Source organism: Tamandua tetradactyla, chromosome 9, assembly GCF_023851605.1.
Source record: "Tamandua tetradactyla isolate mTamTet1 chromosome 9, mTamTet1.pri, whole genome shotgun sequence".
NCBI lineage: Eukaryota > Metazoa > Chordata > Mammalia > Pilosa > Myrmecophagidae > Tamandua > Tamandua tetradactyla.
In genome coordinates this window covers 35311421-35336909 of record NC_135335.1, presented here as the reverse complement: position 1 = coordinate 35336909, position 25489 = coordinate 35311421, and the positions used below count along the sequence as shown (strand labels likewise).

Sequence of the window (25489 nt, the reverse complement as noted above, 5' to 3'; positions counted from 1 at the left end):
TATGGTAACTAGGGCTCTCAACTGGACAATTTAGATTATGAATAATGTCCCTCTAAGTGTAATATTCAAAAGCAGACACAATACTCCAGATATAATCTGACAATACAGGAACAAAGGGACTGCTACTTGTCTTAATTTAGTGCTTTCTCTTAATCTATAAATATTCATCAATGTTAGCTTTTTTCACAGCCATATTCTTAAATTATGGTGGCTTCTAAATGAAAAACACACTACTTTGGGCTAGATCATTTCTGTTAAAACAAAACGTAAGTCTTTACATCTCTGTTAGCACTCATTTTAACAGTTTCACACTTCATACCTGTTTAGAATTTTTTAGTTTTCTGTGATTCAACACATTAGATAATGTACCAGTTTTAGCACATTTATAAATTTTTTGGTAAACATGCTTTTTATACCATTATTCAAGACCTAAGGTCCAGATAGCTTGGCAAAAGCTGAATTTACAATTCTGTGTAATCACAACAAAGTCAAAAAGTAACAAACTGAGAAAACATATGTACAACACACATGGCAACAGGCTAATTTCATTATACAAATGGCTCCTACAAATAAATAAGGAAAAACAATCAATCAACCAATGAAAAAAGAACCGAAATCCAAAATGAGCAGCCAGTTCACAGAACAAATGATTTTCATATAGATGAAAGATATTCAACCTCACTCACAAGAGCAATGCAAATTAAAGCCTATGACATAATACTATTTTTCAACTCTCAGACTGGCAAAGACCAAAATGTATGCTAAGACATCTTATTTGTAAAGATTAAGGGAAACAAGCACTCTTAAAGATTCAAATGTAAATTGATTCTAATTCTTTAGAGCACAACTTGGCAATATCTACAAAAAAAATTAATTACTCCTACTTTTTCTTTGCTTCATGGACAGTTATTGCAGCATTATTTGTAACAGCAAAAGTGCTACACACTGTTAGTTGTAAGACCAACAGCCATTTCTCCACTCTTCCTCTAATGAGACCACATATTTCGTTCAGGCTTATAATGTGCCTAGGACCAAGAGACTCATGATTGGTTTAAGCCAACATCGGCTATCCTATTCTCTTTCCCAGATAATCACTTTCCCAGACTCCCTCAGGTTCAGTGGCAGTAATATGCCCCCAGTGAAATGTAAGGAGACATCACATTTGCAGACACACAAGTATAAGCATCACATGGGAGCTTTTTAGAAATAAAAATTCTCAGGCCTCGCTCCAAACTGATTTCAGAATTTCTGGGAATGGACCCCAGAAATATGTATTTTAACAATTCCCCAGGTGATTCTTATGTCCACTAAAGTTTATGAAACACTGTTTAGGAGACTTTTGGGAATTATTTTCATTCCAGTTAAAATGGCAGAGTCTTCTCAAGAGAAAACTATTCTGACCCTCATTTCCAGTCTTTGAATGCAGCCAGTTGTACAGATTAGAGCTGAGGCAGCCATCTGGTAACCATAAAGTTACATAAATCCAACATACTGGGGATGACAAAGATGAAGGGAAAAATCCAGGTGCTAAATAATACTGTGCTACTTAATTAGCCCTAAACTATCTACTTCCTTACTTCTGTTTACATGAGACAATTAAAAGTCTTTACTGTTTAAGGTTACTTTTAGGCTTTCTGTCACTGTTACTTAGAATTAAATGTATCTTAAGTGATCCAGATTATGTTTACAAATGAAAACTAATAGAGCCTACATTCTAAGGGAAATGAAGTAGTAGTTAGAGACCCAGACTTGTTATTGGTCTCAGCCTACGAGTTGTCTTCTTGCCAGTATGGGCACGTGGAAAACCCAGAGAATTAAATTCTGGTAAATAAATAATATGAAACACTATGCAATTGTGAAAAAAAGATGCAAGCTTTTAAGCACAAATATACTTTATGAGAAAAAAATCTAGGTGTAGAAATGTTTGAGTAGTAGGCCTCCACTTGAGTTTTTAAAAGGCTATGTGTACATATGCACAAAAAATTATACACAGAAATGGGTTTTAAAAAAAGGGGGGGTTGTTTCTAAGTAGGAGAACTAGGAACCAGGCATCAGAAATGAAAAGAGAGATTTTTCACATCTAAATTGTTTTAACGTCTGTATGTTTCTAGTCAGAAAATGTTTGAAACAAAAATTTTTAAAGTTGCTTTTAGACTTACATTATGCTCAAGAGAATTTTAAAAGTTAGTCCAAGCTGATATTTCTAAAAATTCTCTAAAAATTTACTTAGTTTGACTGCTGACACCTAGAGTAATACCTTGTCCATAATAGATGCTCAAATATCTGCTGGCATGAATTGCTATGCAGTCAATCTCATCATCTGTGAATATAAAAAGGAGAAAATAAACTTCACATATTTGAACCACTCTCCTCACAATGAGTTTGTCAGACAATTGCTTAACTCTTTCTATCTTCTCCTGTAAGAATAAACTTAAGTTTAGCTTTCACACAAGATGGCGCAGGAAAGGGCTGCAGGACAGCTCAAACCGGTCTTGCAGGGCAGGGAAGAGAGCCTCTGACATAAGACTAGAATTGGCACCAAATAGGTAGAAACAAGTTTAAATAAGTACTGGTCAGGGTCACTGAAATGTAAAACAATCAAAAGTGGGAAAATTCGGTGGGAAATTTGAAATAGTTATACTACCTGCATAGGCTGTAACCTCTGGAGTATACAATCAGTGGAGAAACAGGGAAGGACCTGTATGTTAGGCTTAGGGACTATATACTACTCCTTTTGGTTGCTCAGGGCACCAGCCACCATTTTTTGGCCCCATGCCCGTTCTTGCAAGATTGTTAATAAATTGTTGTCTTCCTCACAATTGGGGGAGTGTTTATTCTCTTTCAGGTATGGCCTTCTTTCTAACACTCTGCAATACCTGAGCACTGTCCAAAATGTCAAAATGGAAAATTCACTTCACATCATTTTGTGGTGTGAGCTCTGGATTTTCCATATGCTCACACTGCCTTAGACAATTAGTACTTCTCTGAGACCAGTAAGAAGTCTTAACCCCAATCTGCCACTTCATTTCCATTAGAACGTATGTTAAATTAGGGCAGAAACGTTTATTCACTCTATCACCAGCACCTACAAAAGACCCAAACACACATGAAAGTACTCAATAAATACATTTTAAATAAATAAATAGTGAAAAAGAAGTCTTCCATAAACGCCAAACCTGCCCACTTTGGTTATGTACACAAATTCATCTAGTAGAAGATGCTACATGGACTGGATACTTCTATTAAAGAAGAACAGTTACAGTATGAGGAGATTCTACATAAGCTCCTTTGACAACCCAAAGATTAGTATTTAAAGTATCTTCCAGCTAGGAAAGAAGAGTAGCTGACAGCCAATAGGCTCCCAGCCAATCTTCACATTTCTTCTTTCTCATGATAAATGCTAAGACCAAGGAAAATCCCTGCACACCCACTAGAATGGCTATTATTTTTAAAATGAAAAGTAACTAGTGCTGGCAAGCATGTGGAGAAGTAGGAACCTTAGTACATTGTTGGTGGGAATGAAAAATATTACAGCTGCTGAGGAAAACAGTTCCTCAAAAAGTTAAACATAGAACTATCACATGACCTCACAATCCCATTTCTAGATATATACCCAAAACAGTTGAAAGCTAGGACTCAGATATTCATATACTAATATTTATAGCAGCATTATTCACAATAGTCAAAGGTGGAACCAACCCAAATGTCCATCAGCAGATGAATGGATAAACCAAAGGCAATATAACCATACAATGAAATACTATTCAGCCATACTAAGGAATGAGGTTCTGATAGATGCTACAATACAGATGAACCCTGAAGCAACACACTGAGTGAAATAAGTCAGATAGAATGGGATAGATACTGTATGATTCCACTTATATGAAATAACTAAAATATATAAGCTCAGAGATAGAAAGAGTACAGGTTATGTGAGGGGTGCTGTTAATGCATAACGAATACAGAGTTTTGCAGCATAATGAAAAACTTGTCTGATCCTTGTTCCCAGTTTCTGGGAACCTCTATATCTTTGTAATTCACTCTATATCTTTCTGGGAGGTAACCTCAACATCTTTGTAATTTCCCATGATAGGAGTGTCTCTGTCATTCATGGTGAGCTCAGGACTAAGCCTGAGAGTTAATAAGCTAACAAGATGACACAGTAGAGCTAGACACACCTATAGTCTTAGGATGCAGAGTAGGGCAAGTCAGCAGCTGGTCACTGCAGAAGGACCAACCGATTAGGGAGTTGAGTTTTGAATCCTGTCAAGTCAGCCCAAACTCTGAGGGGAATAGGGAGAGCTGGAGACTGAGTTCAACCATATCCACCAATCATGCCTATGTGATGAAACCCCATATATACTCAGGACACTTGAAGCTCAAATGAGCTTTCATGATTCATAATGACATCCCTGTGCCAGGAGGGAGAGACTCATTCTGATTTCATGTGGAGAGGACAGGAAAGCTTATGTTTGAGACCCTCCAAAGCCTAACTCTATATATCTCCTCCTATGGCTTCTTAAGTGTCTCCTTTTACTATAATAAAACTATAAGCCTGAGTATGGTACTTACAGTGAGTTCTGTGTCATTCTAGGGAATTATCAAACCCAAGGAGGTGGTGGGAACCCTTGAATTTGTAGCTAGTTGGTCTCAAGTGTGGGTGGCCTGGGTCCCCTAACTTGTGACTCGTGACTGAAGGGCAATCTTGAAGGGGATGGCCCTGAACTGTGTAGTCTGACCTAACTCTATAACCGAGAAATCAGGATTTAAGGGATGAAGTTGATACAAATATTCCTTTTTGCTTTCTGAAGTAGATAGGGAAATACCTGAAATCTCTGAATTTAATCCAGCTGCCATTTTCTGTGACTAAGCATGTAATCAATCTGCTCATGGTCAATAATCAGAATACCTCTGTGCTGGTATAAAAGGATTTATGTACCCTAGAAAAGACATGTTTTCATGCTAATCAATCTTGTGGGAGCAACGGTTTCTTCCAATCCTATTCAGTACTATAGGTTGGAAACTTGAATAGATTATCTCCACGGAGATGTGACTCAATCAACTGTCAGTAATAAACTTGACTAGATGGAGAAGTGTCTCCACCCATTCTATATAGGTCTTGATTAGTTTACTGGAATCCTATAAAGGAGGAGACATTTTGGAGAGAGTTCCTTTTGAAAATGAAAAGAGAGCTGCAGAACCACTACAGAAGGATGAGAAAACCACCGAGTCCACCAGCCAGTGACCTTTGGAGATGAAGAAGGAAAACGCCTCCCAGGGAGCTTCACGAAGCAAGAGGCCTGAAGAGAAAGCTAGCAGATGTTGCCATGTTCACCATGTGTCCTTACAGCTGAGAGAGAAACGCTGAACATCATAGGCCTTCTTGAACCAAGGTATCTTTCCTTGGATGCCTTAGATTGGACATTTCTATAGAGTTGCTTTTTTTTTTTTTTTTTTTTTTACTTCCAAATTTCTTTTATTTATTTTTTTTTTATTAATTAAAAAAATTAACTAACACAACATTAGAAATCAATCCATTCTACATATGCAATCAGTAATTCTTAATATCATCACATAGGTGTATGGTCATCATTTCTCAGTACATATGCATTGATTTAGAGAAAGAAATAGCACGACAACAGAAAAAGAAATAAAGTGATAACACAGAGAGAAAACACAAATAAAAATAAAAAGTACAAAAATACATAAGAGAAAACAAAACAAAACAAAAAAAAAACTATAGATCAGATGCAGCTTCATTCAGCGTTCCACAATAATTACATTACAATTAGGCAGTATTGTGTTGACCATTTTTTTTTTTTAGACATCATACCATTCTACATATGCAGTCAGTAATTCTTAACATCATCACATAGATGCATGATCATCGTTTCTTAGTACATTTGCATCGGTTTAGAAGAACTAGCAGTATAACAGAAAAAGATATAGAATGTCAATATAGAGAAAAAAAATAAAAGTAATAAGAACAAAACAAACAAAACAAAACAAAACAAAAACCTATACCTCGGATGCAGCTTCGTTCAGTATTTTAACATGATTACTTTACAATTAGGTATTATTGTGCTGTCCATTTTTGAGTTTTTGTATCTAGTCCTATTGCACCGTCTGTATTCCATCAGCTCCAATTACCCATTATCTTACCCTGTTTCTAACTCCTGCTGAACTCTGTTACCAATGACATATTCCAAGTTTATTCTCGAATGTCTGTTCACATCATTGGGACCATACAGTATTTGTCTTTTAGCTTTTGGCTAGACTCACTCAGCATAATGTTTTCTAGGTCCATCCATGTTATTACATGCTTCATAAGTTTATCCTGCCTTAACGCTGCATAATATTCCATCGTATGTATATACCACAGTTTGTTTAGACACTCGTCTGTTGATGGACATTTTGGCTGTTTCCATCTCTTTGCAATTGTAAATAACGCTGCTATAAACATTGGTGTGCAAATGTCTGTTTGAGTTTTTGCCCTTAATTCCTTTGAGTAGATTCCCAGCAATGGTATTGCTGGGTCGTATGGCAATTCTATATTCAGCTTTTTGAGGAACCGCCAAACTGCTTTCCACAGTGGTTGCACCATTTGACATTCCCACCAACAGTGGATAAGTGTGCCTCTTTCACCGCATCCTCTCCAGCACTTGTCATTTTCTGTTTTGTTGATAATGGCCATTCTGGTGGGTGTGAGATGATATCTCATTGTGGTTTTGATTTGCATTTCTCTAATGGCCAGGGACATTGAGCATCTCTTCATGTGTCTTTTGGCCATTTGTATTTCCTCCTCTTAGAGGTGTCTATTCAAGTCTTTTTCCCATTTTGTAATTGGGTTGGCTATCTTTTTGTTGTTGAGTTGAACAATCTCATTATAAATTCTGGATACTAGACCTTTATCTGATATGTCGTTTCCAAATATTGATTCCCATTGTGTAGGCTGTCTTTCTACTTTCTTGATGAAGTTCTTTGATGCACAAAAGTGTTTAATTTTGAGGAGTTCCCATTTATTTATTTCCTTCTTCAGTGCTCTTGCTTTAGGTGTAAGGTCCATAAAACCGCCTCCAATTGTAAGATTCATAAGATATCTCCCAACATTTTCCTCTAACTGTTCTATGGTCTTAGACCTAATGTTTAGATCTTTGATCCATTTTGAGTTAACTTTTGTATAGGGTGTGAGATATGGGTCTTCTTTCATTCTTTTGCATATGGATATCCAGTTCTCTAGGCACCATTTATTGAAGAAACTGTTCTGTCCCAGGTGAGTTGGCTTGACTGCCTTATCAAAGATCAAATGTCCATAGATGAGAGGGTCTATATCTGAGCACTCTATTCGATTCCATTGGTCGATATATCTATCTTTATGCCAATACCATGCTGTTTTGACCACTGTGGCTTCATAATATGCCTTAAAGTCTGGCAGCGCAAGACCTCCAGCTTCGTTTTTTTTCCTCAAGATGTTTTTAGCAATTCGGGGCACCCTGCCCTTCCAGATAAATTTGCTTATTGGTTTTTCTAATTCTGAAAAATAAGTTGTTGGGATTTTGATTGGTATTGCATTGAATCTGTAAATCAATTTAGGTAGGATTGACATCTTAACTATATTTAGTCTTCCAATCCATGAACACGGTATGCCCTTCCATCTGTTTAGGTCTTCTGTGATTTCTTTTAGCAGTTTTTTGTAGTTTTCTTTGTATAGGTCTTTTGTCTCTTTAGTTAAATTTATTCCTAGGTATTTTATTCTTTTAGTTGCAATTGTAAATGGGATTCGTTTCTTGATTTCCCCCTCCGCTTGTTCATTGCTAGTGTATAGAAATGCTACAGATTTTTGAATGTTGATCTTGTAACCTGCTACTTTGCTGTACTCATTTATTAGCTCTAGTAGTTTTGTTGTGGATTTTTCCGGGTTTTCGACGTATAGTATCATATCGTCTGCAAACAGTGATAGTTTTACTTCTTCCTTTCCAATTTTGATGCCTTGTATTTCTTTTTCTTGTCTAATTGCTCTGGCTAGAACCTCCAACACAATGTTGAATAATAGTGGTGATAGTGGACATCCTTGTCTTGTTCCTGATCTTAGGGGGAACGTTTTCAATTTTTCCCCATTAAGGATGATATTAGCTGTGGGTTTTTCATATATTCCCTCTATCATTTTAAGGAAGTTCCCTTGTATTCCTATCCTTTGAAGTGTTTTCAACAGGAAAGGATGTTGAATCTTGTCAAATGCCTTCTCTGCATCAATTGAGATGATCATGTGATTTTTCTGCTTTAATTTGTTGATATGGTGTATTACATTAATTGATTTTCTTATGTTGAACCATCCTTGCATACCTGGGATGAATCCTACTTGGTCATGATGAATAATTCTTTTAATGTGTTGTTGGATACGATTTGCTAGAATTTTATTGAGGATTTTTGCATCTATATTCATTAGAGAGATCGGCCTGTAGTTTTCTTTTCTTGTAATATCTTTGCCTGGTTTTGGTATGAGGGTAATGTTGGCTTCATAGAATGAATTAGGTAGTTTTCCCTCCACTTCGATTTTTTTGAAGAGTTTGAGGAGAGTTGGTACTAATTCTTTCTGGAATGTTTGATAGAATTCACATGTGAAGCCGTCTGGTCCTGGACTTTTCTTTTTAGGAAGCTTTTGAATGACTGCTTCAATTTCTTTACTTGTGATTGGTTTGTTGAGGTCATCTATCTCTTCTTGAGTCAAAGTTGGTTGTTCATGTCTTTCCAGGAACCCGTCCATTTCCTCTAAATTGTTGTATTTATTAGCGTAAAGTTGTTCATAGTATCCTGTTATTACCTCCTTTATTTCTGTGAGGTCAGTAGTTATGTCTCCTCTTCCATTTCTGATCTTATTTATTTGCATCCTCTCTCTTCTTCTTTTTGTCAGTCTTGCTAAGGGCCCATCAATCTTATTGATTTTCTCATAGAACCAACTTCTGGCCTTATTGATTTTCTCTATTGTTTTCATGTTTTCAATTTCATTTATTTGTGCTCTAATCTTTGTTATTTCTTTCCTTTTGCTTGCTTTGGGGTTAGCTTGCTGTTCTTTCTCCAGTTCTTCCAAATGGATAGTTAATTCCTGAATTTTTGCCTTTTCTTCTTTTCTGATATAGGCATTTAGAGCAATAAATTTCCCTCTTAGCACTGCCTTTGCTGCGTCCCATAAGTTTTGATATGTTGTGTTTTCATTTTCATTCGCCTCGAGGTATTTGCTAATTTCTCTAGCAATTTCTTCTTTGACCCACTTGTTGTTTAGGAGTGTGTTGTTGAGCCTCCACGTATTTGTGAATTTTCTGGCACTCTGCCTATTATTGATTTCCAACATCATTCCTTTATGGTCCGAGAAAGTGTTGTGTAAGATTTCAATCTTTTCAAATTTGTTAAGACTTGCTTTGTGACCCAGCATATGGTCTATTTTTGAGAATGATCCATGAGCACTTGAGAAAAAGGTGTATCCTGCTGTTGTGGGATGTAATGTCCTATAAATGTCTATTAAGTCTAGTTCATTTATAGTAATATTCAGATTCTCTATTTCTTTGTTGATCTTCTGTCTAGATGTTCTGTCCCTTGATGAGAGTGGTGAGTTGAAGTCTCCAACTATTATAGTATATGAGTCTATTTCCCTTTTCAGTGTTTGCAGTGTATTCCTCACGTATTTTGGGGCATTCTGGTTCGGTGCGTAAATATTTATGATTGTTATGTCTTCTTGTTTAATTGTTCCTTGTATTAGTATATAGTGTCCTTCTTTGTCTCTTTTGACTGTTTTACATTTGAAGTCTAATTTGTTGGATATTAGTATAGCCACTCCTGCTATTTTCTGGTTGTTATTTGCATGAAATATCTTTTCACAACCTTTCACTTTCAACCTATGTTTATCTTTGGGTCTAAGATGTGTTTCCTGTAGACAGCATATAGAAGGATCCTGTTTTTTAATCCATTCTGCCATTCTATGTCTTTTGATTGGGGAATTCAGTCCATTGACATTTAGTGTTATTACTGTTTGGATAATATTTTCCTCTAACATTTTGCCTTTTGTATTATATATATCATATCTGATTTTCCTTCTTTCTACACTCTTTTCCATATCTCTCTCTTCTGTCTTTTTGTATCTGACTCTAGTGCTCCCTTTAGTATTTCTTGCAGAGCTGGTCTCTTGGTCACAAATTCTTTCAGTGACTTCTTGTCTGAGAATGTTTTAATTTCTCCCTCATTTTTGAAGGATAATTTTGCTGGATATAGGAGTCTTGGTTGGCAGTTTTCCTCTTTTAGTATTTTAAATATATCATCCCACTGTCTTCTAGCCTCCATGGTTTCTGCTGAGAAATCTACACATAGTCTTATTGGGTTTCCCTTGTACATGATGGATTGTTTTTCTCTTGCTGCTTTCAAGATCCTCTCTTTCTCTTTGACCTCTGACATTCTAACTAGTAAGTGTCTTGGAGAACGCCTATTTGGGTCTAATCTCTTTGGGGTGCGCTGCACTTCTTGGATCTGTAATTTTAGGTCTTTCATAAGAGTTGGGAAATTTTCAGTGATAATTTCTTCCATTAGTTTTTCTCCTCCTTTTCCCTTCTCTTCTCCTTCTGGGACACCCACAACACATATATTTGTGCGGTTCATATTGTCCTTGAGTTCCCTGATACCCTGTTCAAATTTTTCCATTCTTTTCCCTATAGTTTCTGTTTCTTTTTGGAATTCAGATGTTCCATCCTCCAAATCACTAATTCTATCTTCTGTCTCTTTAAATCTATCATTGTAGCTATCCATTATTTTTTCTATGTTTGCTACTTTATCCTTCACTTCCATAAGTTCTGCGATTTGTTTTTTCAGTTTTTCTATTTCTTCTTTATGTTCAGCCCATGTCCTCTTCATGTCCTCCCTCAATTTATCGATTTCATTTTTGAAGAGGTTTTCCATTTCTGTTCGTATATTCAGGATTAGTTGTCTCAGCTCTTGTATCTCATTTGAGCTATTGGTTTGTTCCTTTGACTGGGCCATATTCTCAATCTTTTGAGCGTGGACAGTTATCTTCTGCTGCTGGCGTCTGGGCATTTATTCAGATTTCTCTGGGTGTTGGACCCAGCAAGGTTGTAAGATTTTTCTGTGAAATCTCTGGGATCTGTTTTTCTTATCTTGCCCAGTACGTGGCGCACGTGGCACACGTTTGTCTCAAGTGTTTGGAATGGGTCTCCCCCAGTCACCGATCTCCGTGGCCTGGGGATTTCGGATCCAATTCTCTCCGTTAGTTCAGGGGCTGCGCGTGGTGGGGGCGTCAGCTGCCGCGGCTTGAGGGGACCCTGTGGCTGGCTGCGGGCCGCAGCGGGCCTGGGGGATTCCCCACCGGACCAGGAAGCCTCCCGTGGGGGGGGGCTTCCGCGGCTTGGATAGCCCTCCTATCTGAGACTCGTATCCGCGGACTCGAAGCAGAGACTCGAAGCCGCCCACAAAAGAGGGGTGCCACCTGCCTCGGCTTGGGAAACTTGCTTCTCCAATACTATCAGCCGGCCCGGAAAGGGGGGAGGGAGTAGCTCGGACCACCGCAGCTGCCGCTGATCGGGAAATCGCACGCCGCTCGGGGGTCTCACTGCAGCCGAGTCTCGCAGTCAGTCTAGCCAGCCCAGACTTTGGATAGCCCTCTGATCCGGGACTCGTAGCCGCGGACTCAAAGCCGAGACTCGAAGCCGCCCGCAAAAGAAGGGCGCCGCCTGCCTCGGCTTGGGAAACTTGCTTCTCCGATACTCTCAGCCGGCCCGGGAAGGAGGGAGGGATTAGCTCGGACCGCCGCAGCTGCGGCCGCTCGGGGGTCTCGCCGCAGCCAAGTCTCGCAATCAGATTGCCAGCCCAGACTTTGGATAGCCCTCTGATCCGAGACTTGTAGTCGCGGACTCGAAGCCGAGACTCGAAGCCGCCCGCAAAAGTGAGGCGCCGGCCGCCTTGGCTGGGAAGCTTGTCTCTCCGAGTCTCTCAGCCAGCCCGGGAAGGAAGGAGGGATTAGCTCGGACCGCCGCAGCTGCGGCTGCTCGGGAAATCGCCCGCCGCTCGGGGATCTCACTCACCGCAGCCAAGTTTCACAGTCAGACTAGCCAGCCCAGACTGGGTTACGCTGTGTGTCCATTCCCTGCTGTAGCCCCGGGAGCTGTTCTGTACTGTTTCTGTTCACCTATTAGTTGATTTGGAGTCGGAGGAACTAAGACGCATGTACCTTACTAAGACGCCATCTTGGATCCCTAGAGTTGCTTTGATTTGGACAATTTCACAGCCTTAGAACTAAAAACTAGCATCTTATTAAATTCCCCTTTTAAAAAGTCGTTCTGTTTCTGGTATATTGCATTCCGGCAGCTAGCAAACTAGAGCAACCTCTAATTATATCATCTGGGGCCACTGTACTCATTATCCTAAACCCTGCCTACCTTTTCTCTAAAAAAAACTACCCACATTACTGGAGTTTGGGGAGACAGATTTTGTGCTGCTAGGCCATCTGCTCTCCTACTACACGTGTAAGTAATAAACTCTTTCTCTCTTTGCAACCCCGTTATCTCAGGAATTGGTTATTGAATGCATCAGACAGAAGAATCTACGGCTTTTGACCAGTAACAACTCCAGGGAGAATCAGAACTGAATAGAATTGGGTTACTGCCATCTTTGCAGTTGCTGATAGAAGTCTTTGTAACCCTTGTAGGTTTCTTTTGGGATGATGAGAAAATTCTTGTCATGGATGGTGGGGAGGGCAGCACAGCTTGTGAATTTAATTATTCTCACTGAATTGTATGCTTGGGAATGACTGAGATGGGAAAGTTCATGGTACAGATATGTTCCCATAATTTAACAACAAAAACAGAGCAACTAAAAAGGACAATGACAATTAAATGGATCTAATAATGGAGGAAAAAAAGTCCCAAAATGACATTATTGGGACAAACGAAAAAACTGAAATATATACTATAAGCTTTCTATCAATGTTACATTTCTTGGAATTTGACAACTGTACTTAATATGGATATATAAGCGAATATCATTATTTTAGGAAATGTACAAGGAATTATTATGTGTTCAAGAAGCATGATGTATACAACTTAATCTTAAATGTTTAGAAAATGAATGAAAAGGAAGGAGGGAAAGGCAAATGTGGCAAAATGTTAAAACTGATGGATCTGAGTGTCTGGGAGGGAATATATGCTGCAGTTGTCTTTACAGGTTTTGCATTATTTTTGCAACAGTCCTGTAAATTTGAAATTATTTTTAAAAATTTAAGGGGATAAAAAAATACCTGAAAACATGAAACAAAAATCTCAGAACTAATAATCAAGGTTTGGGAATACTCTAAAGACTTTCTCAAAGTAAATTTCCCATTGACAAATGACAACTGCTAGAAAAAAAGAGAAGGGAGAAAGGAAGATAGAACAAGTAAATGAATGAGAACTGAGTTCTCTAAATGAACAATTAATCAAACCCATTGCTAATACTATTATTTCAATATCTTAAATTTCCTATCAAGCACATTTATCTAAAGTTTTAGGTTTTTATCTAAGTATCCAACTTCATCAAGGTTTAGAAAATGTTTCACTTTTTTAAAGGTAACATCCCAATCACTTTTATCCCCTCTATTCCAATGAAACTACTCTTATCAAAGTAGCCAAAGAGGTAGGAAAAAAACTGAGTGAATGAATGTCCTGAAGCCAAATGAAGAAAGTATTTCAAAGAATAGTATTGTGTCAAATATTACAATTAAAATGAAGGGTAAGAATTAACCATTTGATTTAGCAGTATGGACTCAGAGCGAAAACCTTCAAGTTATCCTTAACTATTTTCTTTCTTTCACAACAGACATCCAAATCTATAAGCAAAACTTGTTGACTCTACTTGAAAAATAAATCCAAAATCAGACCACAAGTCACCATATTCACTGCTACCTCCTAGACCAAACATCATCTTCTCTCATTTGATTACTATAATAGCTTCCTATTATTCCTGCTTTTGCTCCTACCCAATCCACTACCAGTCTATTATCAACTCAGCAGCCAGAGGAGTGACAATGTTAAAATGTAAATCAAATCATGTCACTCTACTGTCCAAAATCCTCCAAAGACTTCCCATCTCACAGAGTAAGAGCTAAAATCCGACAAAAGAACAGCATCACCTGGGAGCTTGTTAGAAATGAGCCCCACCCCAGGCCTACAAATTAGAATCTGAATTTTAACAAGAACTCTCAAGGTAATTCATATGCACATTAAAGTATGAAAAGTACTTCCATAAGGTACCACAATACACACTCATCCTCCCCCATCCTTTTCATTCCCCAGACATGCCAGGCAAGCTTTTATCTTGGGGTTTTTGCACTTGTCATTCCCTATGCTTGGAATATAGCTACAAGGCTTGTTGCTTCCTCACCTCTTTCACACCTTTCCTCAAATGTTACTCTCTCTCTGAGGCCATCTGTGATCACCAAAACCCTCCCCTCAAAATGCCCTGCTGCCCTTTCCTGCTTTTTTTTTTCTTATTAGAACTTGTCACTATTTAACATGCTACATTTTTACTTATTTACCTTGTTTATTCTCACTCCACATTTAATATTAACATAAACTCTATGAAGGCAAAGATTGTTTTCTTCCCCAATACCCAGAACACAGGCACTCAATAAATATTTTTAAATAAATGTACCCAGAACAGAATAAGCACTCAAGAAATATTTTTAAATAAATGAAACAAATTTCTCTTCAAAACACCTTCCAACAGATCTAGTAAAATAATTCCTTACACAGAATTTTTTTCCCAGCACCGTATTCAACAATTCCACACTTTTAAAATACACTGAGCACCTCCTACTATGTAATTAGGCACTGTAAAAATACTGTTCATCCATGATTGAAAATGGAGATTTAAAAATATGATTCATGATAAGGCTGTACCATTAAAAAAGTTGGCAGATAAATTTAAGAGAAATAAAAATTGAGTGTTTAAATGAACAAAAAACAGATACGTCATTATAGAGTGTTGTCTATAATGCAATAATAATATATCAATAAAGTGGTCTTTCATACAAATGTTCTCTTCTGACTCTCAGCAATTTCATAAGGTATGTAAAGCAAATAACAATAAAAATAAAAATAACATTTTAGGGTGAGAAAATAAACATATATTTTAAGTCTCAAATGTATTAATAATTTCAGAACTGGGATTGAAGTCTCAATTTTTAGCTCAAAACTCTACTATAGCATTCAGAGCAGTGCAACAGTGGCTCAGTGGCAGAATTTCCACCTGCCATGCTGGAGACCCAGGTTCGAATCTGGGTAACCACCCATGTTAAAAAAAAAAACCTCTACTATAGCATTCAAATGACTACAAGTAATTTGGCCCAAGTGATCTCTTTCTGGCCAGATTCTCCCCTTGAGAGTTTTGTTTGGTGTCCCAGGAACACCCCAACCTGCCTCAGTGCAGTGTTTAGGTCTGCATTAAAGTGGCTCTAGCCTCATGCTTACGAAATCTGCGTACTCAGTCAAAATTCTCCCACGCTCGGGGAGCATGACACTCATGGAGCATTTTTCCCAGTGCAGCAGTCAAAACAGCTTGAGGGATGCCTTCAGTGAATAATTGCATGCAGTTTCCTGGTCTCTGAAGACAAGTCCGGGATGACTGTTTTGTCATGGATCTGGGCAGTTAAGCCTCACTTGAAGTACCCCACTTTGGTGTCCAGAGACACCCCGACCCAGCATTTACCTCGGTGCCTCTAAGGCACCAACCTGCTTTAACGCAGTGTCTATCTTGCTCCACCCCAGCGTACCCCAGCCCAGCATTTACCTTGGTGCCCCTAAGGCTCCCCAACCCGCTTTAATGCAGCGTTTACTTTGGCTCACTCAGACGCCGTGCCCCAACCTGTTTTAACATGGTGTCTACTCCAGAAATCATGGGCAACACCCCATCAATTCCTAAAACCCCTCTCAGTAAACTCCAACTAGGAAAAAGTTATTTTTCTCTGCAATTCGGCTTGGCCACAATATCCTTTAAAACAACAAAGATGCTGCCCCACAACATGGCACTCTCGATTAACAAATGGTTTGAAAGTTCCTCCTCCCAAACTTAATGACTTTATTCCTTTGTGCTATTCTACCACATAAGTGCTTCATGTCTAACTGTTAACTAATATATTTGGTATTTTAAATATTTAATGCCTATTTGTTAGCTAATGTGTTCAGTCTAATTATTAATTGGTATGTTCCTACATTTATATGTCACATGTTCATAGCTAGTTACTAATTACAGAAATTCTTTTAAAAAGGGAACCTATAGGCTGTATGAAAATTAAAAGCATTTTAGTTATAAGTTTATAAAAAAGGTTTTATTTCTATAACATAATCTGACTACTCTATAATTTAAAATGAAAATACTATTAGAAGTAAAAATTGAGTGTATTATTTCATTCCATTTTTACAAAAAAATGAAGATGGGATGAGATGGCATATTCAATCCTTTATTTATCCCTCTCAAAAATATTTCTGTTTTTCTTTTCAAATAATAAATTTCCTATTTATGCCTGTATGCATTTTTGATGTATACTGACATTTCAATGTATGCTGTTACATACCTCTGGATAGTAACAGCAAATTAATAAGAAAATTCTCAACAAGCTCTAAACCTAATATCTTTCTGTCTGTACAACCAATAAAGAAGTTTTCCTAGATTTAAACTTTGGACAAATTCAATGAGCTCAGTATATTTCCCAAACTTAATAGTCAATGTACTTTTAAAGTTCTTCATGATTTTAAAATATTATAAAAACAATAGAAGGAATTGAATGATGAATTTTTGAACTGAACAAATGTAATTTTATCCTGCTTAGGTATGTTCTACTTAAAAAATCAATTAACTCTCAGCCACTGAAACTTTTGTTTTGTCTCATTTCTCTCTTCCCCCTTTTGGTCAAGAAGTCTTTCTCAATCCCATGATGCTGGGTCCTGGCTTATCCTGGGATTTCTTTCCCACATTGCCAGGAGATTTACACCCCTGGGAATCATGTCCCATGGCGGGTGGGGGAGTGAACTCACTGCCAAGTTGGCTTAGAGAGGGAAGCTGCATCTGAGCAACAAAAGAGGTTTTCTAAGAGGTGACTCTTAGGGCTAATTTTTAAAAAACTTTTATTGTATAGTATAACATATATACAAAGCAAAAAATTAAAAAGTCTGCCTCCATTTTTGATATTTGACTGCCGATAGCCTTCTAGTCCCACCCTCTATGTCTCCCTCTGCACATATCTAGACAAGGTTTAAAGAGGGCCTGGATGCTCTTTGGGCCCCAATGGGAAGTTAAAATCACCCAAGTCCTGTGAGAGTGTCCTGACATGCAGGAATACTCACCCCAGTCTCATCCCTTCACAACCATAACCTACCAAGCCAATCTCCTTTCCCTGTACTCTCAAGTCACTTTCGGACCTGCTTGGGAGCTACTCTTTCTCCCTAGAGAACTATTATATGAATGACTAAATCTTTTAGTACACTAAAAGAAAAAAATCAATTAGGTTTAATAAAAATATAAATGGATTTTTTATAACTTTATCTAAATTTTTAAAAATCTAACTTTTCTTACTTAACCATTTGTTACCTCGATATTTGCATCAAAATTTGGAGTTATAATAACTTTATTAATGTCAGTCTGTCATGAATAAAAAGACATAAATCTTGGCTTCTAAGGGTTTATATTCTAATTAAAATATACACTTATTAAGTCTTTCTATAAAAGTCATAACAAAAGAATAAAAATGCTAAAAGAATTTTAAAAGCAAAGAATAAAAAATAACCTAAATAGTCCTCATAAAGATGATGTGTAAAACCTTTGGATAAAAAAGTGACATTTAAACAAATAGAACTCTAAACTAGTTTCTAAAAACCATAACAATTCTGTAAATTAACACATTTCTAGCATTATTTAGCAGCTGAAACCACTGTTAAGAAAAATTAGAATGTTTTGCTAAATTGAACTGAGAGACTTTAAATATATTATAAAATAATCATTTATGTGTTCTGAGTATAAAGTACATAAATACCTGGCCGTGTTTAAATCCAAACATAAATTTTTTCCTTTCCTCCATTATTTTATAGATCTCTGGTTCTTCTTCCCTTCATAAATACTATTATTAAGAGGAAGTATACAGGTTCAATACCTTTATAAATGTATTATCAAATTTATTTTTAATTATATGCAGTTTAAATAAATAAATATAGGTGGCTTCCAGGTCAAGATGGCAGCATAACAATGTGCACATTTTAGTTTGTCCTCCAGAACAACTACTAAATAAGCAGAAACAGTACAGAACACCTCCTGGGGCCACGTCAGTGACCGGACACACAGCGTACCCCAGTGTGGACCAGCTGCGAGCACCGCCCCCCCCAACCGTGAGTTCCCAAAGCTGCGGCAGTCCGTGCCCCTGCCCCACAGGCTGCTTCCCAGAGGGAAAGGAAAGAGACTTTACCAGCAGCAGGGACTGGGCACAATCAAACACCAATTGTGGAACTAATTAACAAATTCTGACTACTAAAAATAGGCCCCCAGCTTAGGTGAACCTGATCAAAGCGGAGGTTGCTCATTTTAGCCCTGACACCAAGGGGGCAGGACTGACAGAAAAGGGGGGGAAAAAAAAGAAGGAAACAGAGGTTTTTGTGGCTGTGTATCTACAAAGGCTTGACTGCCTCTGGATACAGCGGCAGGACTTTTCAGGCTGCAACTGCCCCAGGCATAGGCAGAAGTGAGCTCTTTTGGGGGCTTGTCTGGAACCTGTGCCTTCCCCAGGGGAGGGGTGGAGCCCAACTCAGGTGGAATCCCTCCATCAAGGAATTCAGACACCAGGGCTTGGTAATTTGAAGCCATTTAAACCAGCCTACAACCTCTCCTCTGTCTCCACCATGCCCTCAAACAGGGAGAGTTTGCCAAAGTTAAAGGTACCACATCATCTTATGCTGGTGGGACCTGCAGTCAGACAAGCACCACACACAGGGCAGGATAAGAAAAATAGAGTCCAGAGACTTCACAGGAAAGTCTTTCAACCTGCTGGGTCTCACCCTCGCGAAAAACTGACACAGGTGACTCTTTCCTCCTGATAGGAGGCCAGTTTGGTCTGCGAAAATCTGGCTGGGGTCTATAATACGGAAGTAGACCCTCCTAAGTGTGTGTGTCCTGGGGGGAAGGCACCACACAAGCAGGGCAAGAAACAAGAAAACAAGAACTGAAAAATTCTCCTCTGTTAAACAAAACTTAAGCTAAAGGTCCAGATCAAGCTGAACTGAATGTCAAAGAACAGATAGACAACAAATTCATCCAGCAATGAAACCCTAGATAAAAGAAGTGAAAGCAATCTCCAGAATAAACTAATTAAGGTAATTAAATGCCTAGATGCCAGCAAAAAATAACAAATCACACTAGTAAAATTGAAGATATGGCCCAGTCAAAGGAACAAACCAATAATTCAAATGACATACAGAAGCTGAAACAATTAATTCAGAATGTACGAACAGACATGGAAAACCTCATCAAAAACCAAATCAATGACTTCCAGAGAGGATGGTGGCTTAGTAAGATGCACGGGTCTTAGTTTCTGCTCCAGAACAGCTACTAAAGAAATAGAAACGGTACAGAACAGCTCCCGGAGCCACGACAGAGAGCAAAAAGACAGCATACCCCATTCTCCCTGCTGAACAGGCAGGGAGAATCCGATGTGGTGAGAAACCTGAGGGGCGCGCGCTTCCCCGGACCAGGGGGGCTGGCGGTCGGAGTCCCTCCCTCCCTCCTTCCCGGGCCGGCTTGGAGAATTGGACAGGCGGTGCCCTCCAGCTGCGGCAGACGGTGCCTGCCCCCCCATGCGCGGCCACCGGGGCCGACTGGGAGAATTGGATAGGAGGTCCACCAAGCCATGGAAGCCGGCAACCTAGGTCCCTCCCACACACGTGGCTTCCCGGTCCAGCTGGGAATGTTGGATCGGCACTCCCCCAAGCCGCGGCGACCGGCGGCCCATGCCACACTTGGCTACCCGGGCCGGTTGGGAGATTTGGACCAGCACTCCCCCAAGCCGCGGAGGCAGGCGCTCCCTCCCCCCACCCGCGGACTCCGGGGCCGGCTGGGAGATTTGAATCGGAACTCCCCAAGCCGCTTCGCCTGGTGATCCTCCCCCACAGCGAGAGTTTTCCAAAGTCAAAGGAGCCGCAGCATCTTTTACTGGTGGGACCCGCAGACAGACGAGCGCCACAAGTGCCACATGCTGGGAAGGATAAGAAAAACAGAGCCCAGAGATTTCAAAGGAAAATATTTCAACCTGCTGGGTCCCACACCCAGGGAAATCTGATTAAATGCCCAGACGCCAGCAGAAAATAATGAATCATGCTAGGAAAATTGAAGATATGGCCCAGTCAAAGGAACAAACATATAGTTCAAATGAGATACAGGAGCTGAGACAACTAATTCTGAATATACAAACAGAAAAGGAAATCCTCTTCAAAAACCAAATCAATAAATTGAGGGAGGACATGAAGAAGACATGAGCTGAACAAAAAGAAGAAACAGAAAGTCTGAAAAAACAAATCACAGAACTTATGGGATTGAAGGACAAAGTAGAAAAGATGGAAAAAACAATGGATACCTACAATGGCAGATTTAAAGAGACAGAAGATAGAATTAGTGAACTGGAGGATGGAACATCTGAATTCCAGAAAGAAAAAGAAACTACAGGAAAAAGAATGCAAAAATTTGAGCAGGGGATCAGGGAATTGAATGATAATATGAAGCGCACAAATATACGTGTTGTGGGTGTCCCAGAAGGAGAAGAGAAGGGAAAAGGAGGAGAAAAACTAATGGAAGAAATTATCACTGAAAATTTCCCAACTCTTATGAAAGACCTAAAATTACAGATCCAAGAAGTGCAGCGCACCCCAAAGAGAATAGACCCAAATAGGCGTTCTCCAAGACACTTACTAGTTAGAATGTCAGAGGTCAAAGAGAAAGAGAGGATCTTGAAAGCAGCAAGAGAAAAACAATCCATCACATACAAGGGAAACCCAATAAGACTATGTGCAGATTTCTCAGCAGAAACCATGGAGGCTAGAAGACAGTGGGATGATATATTTAAATTACTAAAAGAGAAAAACTGCCAACCAAGACTCCTATATCCAGCAAAATTGTCCTTCAAAAATGAGGGAGAAATTAAAACATTTTCAGACAAAAAGTCACTGAGAGAATTTGTGACCAAGAGACCAGCTCTACAAGAAATACTAAAGGGAGCGCTAGAGTCAGATACAAAAAGACAGAAGAGAGAGGTATGGAGAAGAGTGTAGAAAGAAGGAAAGTCAGATATGATATATATAATACAAAAGGCAAAATGGTAGAGGAAAATATTATCCAAACAGTAATAACACTAAATGTTAATGGACTGAATTCCCCAATCAAAAGACAAAGACTGGCAGAATGGATTAAAAAACAGGATCCTTCTATATGCTGTCTACAGGAAACACATCTTAGACCCAAAGATAAACATAGGTTGAAAGTGAAAGGTTGGGAAAAGATATTTCATGCAAAAAACAACCAGAAAATAGCAGGAGTGGCTATACTAATATCCAACAAATTAGACTTCAAATGTAAAACAGTCAAAAGAGACAAAGAAGGACACTATATACTAATACAAGGAACAATTAAACAAGAAGACATAACAATCATAAATATTTATGCACCAAACCAGAATGCCCCAAAATACGTGAGAAATACACTGCAAACACTGAAAAGGGAAATAGACACATATACCATAATAGCTGGAAACTTCAATTCACCACTCTCATCAATGGACAGAACATCTAGACAGAGGATCAATAAAGAAACAGAGAATTTGAATATTACAATAAATGAGCTAGACTTAACAGACATTTGTAGGACATTACATCCCACAACAGCAGGATACACCTTTTTCTCAAGTGCTCATGGATCATTCTCAAAGATAGACCATATGCTGGGTCACAAAGCAAGTCTCAACAAATTTAACAAGATTGAAATTATTCACAACACTTTCTCGGATCATAAAGGAATGAAGTTGGAAATCAATAATAGGCGGAGTGCCAGAAAATTCACAAATACGTGGAGGCTCAACAACACACTCTTAAACAACGAGTGGGTCAACGAAGAAATTGCAAGAGAAATTAGTAAATATCTCGAGGCAAATGAAAATGAAAACACAACATATCAAAACCTATGGGACACAGCAAAGGCAGTGCTAAGAGGGAAGTTTATTGCCCTAAATGCCTATATCAAAAAAGAAGAAAAGGCAAAAATTCGGGAATTAACTGTCCACTTGGAAGAACTGGAGAAAGAACAGCAAACTAACCCGAAAGCAAGCAAATGGAAAGAAATAACAAAGATTAGAGCACAAATAAATGAAATTGAAAACAATAGAGAAAATCAATAAGACCAGAAGTTGGTTCTATGAGAAAATCAATAAGATTGAGGGGCCTTAGCAAGACTGACAAAAAGAAGAAGAGAGAGGATGCAAGTAAATAAGATCAGAAATGTAAGAGGAGACATAACCACTGACCTCACAGAAATAAAGGAGGTAATAACAGGATCCTATGAACAACTTTACGCTAATAAATACAACAATTTAGATGAAATGGACGGGTTCCTGGAAAGACAGGAACAACCAACTTTGACTCAAGAAGACATAGATGACCTCAACAAACCAATCACAAGTAAAGAAATTGAATCAGTCATTCAAAAGCTTCCTAAAAAGAAAAGTCCAGGACCAGACGGCTTCACATGTGAATTCTACCAAACATTCCAGAAAGAATTAGTACCAACTCTCCTCAAACTCTCCAAAAAAATCGAAGTGGAGGGAAAGCTACCTAATTCATTCTATGAAGCCAACATCACCCTCATACCCAAACCAGGCAAAGATATTAGAAAAAAAGAAAACTACAGACCTATCTCTCTAATGAATATAGATGCAAAAATCCTCAACAAAATTCTAGCAAATCGAATGCAACAGCACATCAAAAGAATTATACATCATGACAAGTAGGATTCATCCCAGGTATGCAAGGATGGTTCAACATAAGAAAATCAATTAATATAATACACCATATCAACAAATCAAAGCAGAAAAATCACATGATCATCTCAATTGATGCAGAGAAGGCATTTGACAAGATTCAACATCCTTTCCTGTTGAAAACACTTCAAAAGATAGGAATACAAGGGAACTTCCTTAAAATGATAGAGGGAATATATGAAAAACCCACAGCTAATATCATCCTCAATGGGGAAAAATTGAAAACTCTCCCCCTAAGATCAGGAACAAGACAAGGATGTCCACTATCACCACTATTATTCAATGTTGTGTTGGAGCTTCTAGCCAGAGCAATCAGACAAGAAAAAGAAATACAAGGCATCAAAATTGGAAAGGAAGAAGTAAAACTATCACTGTTTGCAGACGATATGACCTTCCTGGCAACGTGGGACAGAGATCCTGGAATGAGCTGAGACTCAGCATCAAGGGACTGAGAAAAACCCTAGAATGAGCTGAGAATTAACATCAAGGGATTGGGAGAACCTTCTCGACCAAAGGGGGAAGAGTTAAGTGTCAACGGCTGAGAGATTTCAAACAGAGTTGAGAGGTTATCCTGGAGGTTATTCTTATGCATTAAGTAGATATCACCTTGTTGTTCAAGATGTAGCGGAGAGGCTGGAGGGAACTGCCTGAAAATGTGGAGCTGTGTTCCAGTAGCCATGTTTCTTGATGATGATTGAACAATGATATAGCTTTCGCAATGAGACTCTGTGAATGTGAAAACCTTGTGTCTGATGCTCCTTTTAGCTACTATATCAACAGAAGAGTAGAACATATGAAATAAAGATAAATAATGGGGGGAATAAATGTTAAAATAAATTTAATTTGAAATGCTGATGGTAAATGAAAGCAAGGGGTAAGGGGTATGGTATGTATAATCTTTTTTTTTCTCTGTTATCGTTATATTTCTTTTTCTGTTGTCTTTTTATTTCTTTTTCTAAATCGATGCAAATGTTCTAAGAAATGATGAATATGCAACTATGTGATGTTATTAAGAATTACTGATTGTATATGTAGAATGGAATGATATCTTAATGTTTTGTTTGTTAATTTTTTTAATTAATAAGAAAATTAAAAAAAATAACTATAGGTGGGAAATGAATACAAAAGGTGACAAAAAGTTTTTAAAAAATGAATTTTACTTGTTATAGTCATTGTGAATTATAAGCCCTAAATAAATAAAGTAATAGAGAGTTGAAGGAGATGAATTTTATTCATCATAGTCATTTTTTTTTCTTTTTTTTTAATTTTTTTTTTTTATATGTCTAGGGAAGCACCAGGAATCAAACCCAGGTCTTCGACACAGCAGGCGAAAACCCTGCCTGCTGAGCTACCGTGGCCCACCCTGTCATAGTCATTTTTAACTATAAGTTCTGAATGAGTGTAAAAAGTTATAAAGAAAAAGTTTATGAAAATGAACTCTGTCATAAAATGATTGTAAGGAGTTAAAAAGAAGGAGTTTATGAAAGTAAATTCTGTCATAATCAGTACTAACCAAATTTTAATAGGTCTGTGTATCATATATTTTTTTTAAAAAAAGCTTCTGTGTTATGATGAGTATCCATACAAAGTTAGGGTTAAGTTTTTGCTGTGTTCTATTAACATGAATTGTTACTGTGCTCTTCACGTAAAGTATTTTGAAAAATAATTTTTCTTAATCATCCAAATATTGTGCCTAAAATATTTTACATCTGAATAATATCCTTATTAATGTTTATGCAGGCATTATCCTTTATTTTAGAAAACAAGTCTTCTCACGGTTAGGAAAAAACTTACAATTAATTTGTTCTTTCACCTTGTATAAATAAGGTGCTAAGGTACTAAAATAATTTAACCTATTGCATAAGAAATATTTCAGATATATTACAATGGTTAAAGAGAATTTTTATCTTGTTACTAATTAAATTTAAATAAATATTCATATGTTTGAACACTGTATAAATTCCTCAAAATTTAACAATATTCTCACTATCAAAGTTATATCCTAATACTAATCTATATGATATTAAGCAATGTTATGGTATTATTAATCATGGTTTTAATTATTTAAAAAAGGCTACAAATCATAAAAACAGCCAAACTGTCAGTTGCACTGCTTTACTCTAATACGTCTCTAAAAATATATGTGCTCAACTTAAAAGAAAAAAGTTAAACAAATATATATTATATTTTATTTTTTAAATAACATAACCCTGGTAAATGTGTAAAAATACAATAGAACAAAACCTCTGCTATAATTCTTAATATAAAACAACTATCTAATGTTTTTATTTCTAAAAAAATCTTCATTTAAAAAATACTTACAAAAATTAAAGCTCAGATTGTAAGCATTAACCATTATCATTAAATTGAGGCCCTTTACTCTTTATATAACCCCCAAAC

General features: G+C 37.8%; 1 protein-coding gene across 17 annotated transcripts in view; it reads right to left on the bottom strand.

Annotated features, from left to right (window-relative positions):
- TMCC1 (transmembrane and coiled-coil domain family 1) overlaps positions 1 to 25489 on the bottom strand; it is a 390104-nt gene that overhangs the window by 303624 nt on the left and 60991 nt on the right. For 10 of the 17 annotated variants that reach the window (XM_077116458.1, XM_077116460.1, XM_077116453.1 and 7 more), the window contains one exon: positions 2258 to 2320. The exons of the other annotated variants lie outside the window; for them this stretch is intronic. The gene's annotated coding sequence lies outside the window, so the exon portion shown is untranslated. The remainder of the gene's footprint in view (positions 1 to 2257; positions 2321 to 25489) is intronic. 17 annotated transcript variants of the gene reach the window in all.